Source organism: Pyxicephalus adspersus, chromosome 7 (assembly GCF_032062135.1).
Source record: "Pyxicephalus adspersus chromosome 7, UCB_Pads_2.0, whole genome shotgun sequence".
Taxonomy (NCBI): domain Eukaryota; kingdom Metazoa; phylum Chordata; class Amphibia; order Anura; family Pyxicephalidae; genus Pyxicephalus; species Pyxicephalus adspersus.
In genome coordinates, this window is record NC_092864.1 from 43033509 (window position 1) to 43034809 (window position 1301).

The following is a 1301-nucleotide window of genomic DNA, read 5'->3' on the forward strand; positions in this document are numbered from 1 at the left end:
TATATATATTTGGGATGGAGTGAAAGTTGTTGAAGCAATCTGTTAAGTTGAAGCATCCAATCATTTGTGTAAATAGGTTTGTATATGAATTATTCCTTTAGTTTACATGGCTGAAGGTGGGAATTCTCAAAATACCAAGGTAGCAATGTTAAAATAACACTAAAAGACAAGCAGAGTAACTTGGTATGTGCAGTGTCATGAAGAATGCAAAGACCTGTATATTCAGAGACAAAACAATGTCCTAAAGCTGAATCTTCATTAAATAAAAAACAAAAAAACATTTATTCTCACCGAGCCCCTAAATCTTCTACAAGCAGGTTCTATTTAGTCTGTGTGATCCTGGACTGCTTTTTCTTTCCAGTGTGGAGGAATCAGTGGGTGCCACCATTTTCTTCCTTTTTCTTCCTGTTTCTTCTTTCTACATAACCTGATCTCACACTGGGCAGGCAATTGATCGGTTGACGCACCTTCTGGAAAAGTAAAAAAGAAGTGCCGATCTCACTGCGCATGCATTTTTACATTAGAAGAAAGCCCCTTCTGTGCATGCTCGAGATTGGGCAGCCTTCTGGGATATGTGACCTATGAATCCCAGGAAGCACTGGATTTCCCTTTCAGTCTTTACTGCCATGGCAGTAAAGGCAATAGAGGAGGTGTCTCCCTCCCTAAACTTTAAAACAAAAAACAATTTTTCCCATTATATAAAAGTTTTAGACAACCTTATACATAAAGTAAAAAATTTGATGATCAGTCTGCTTTAGGACAGGAATGGCCCAAGATAGTAGGGCAAATTCTACATGCCAAGTGTCAGCACTTTTTCTACATCTTCACCAAGAGACATTCTTTTCATGGACAGAGATGATAAGTGGTTTGTAAAAGGCTATTTACATAAACCTGGAATACCTATTCCTGAACAGGTGCCTTCAACACCATTTAACTTTCATATATAATGCCAGTTTAACATCTCTACCTTGCGATTTGACAGTAATTCATACCTTCCATGTGAACTGAAGGATTAACACCTATGCAGACACCGAGGATGAAATAATACAACCAGAAGATGGTGGTTCAACAACTTTCCTGCCTCCCATTCAGTTCATCTTCAGCAGCAGCTTGCAATGCCCACAAAGGCTGATATGTTGGACAAGTCAATTAAATGACAAACGTTTTCAAAATGTGAGAAGAACAATGAAAGCATAAGAACATACAAACACCATACAGATTCATTTAGGACCAAAGTGCTTGCCACGGGGCCACCATGCATCAGTCTTTTTGCATTCCATGGTGTTTGGATTAAGGTCCTT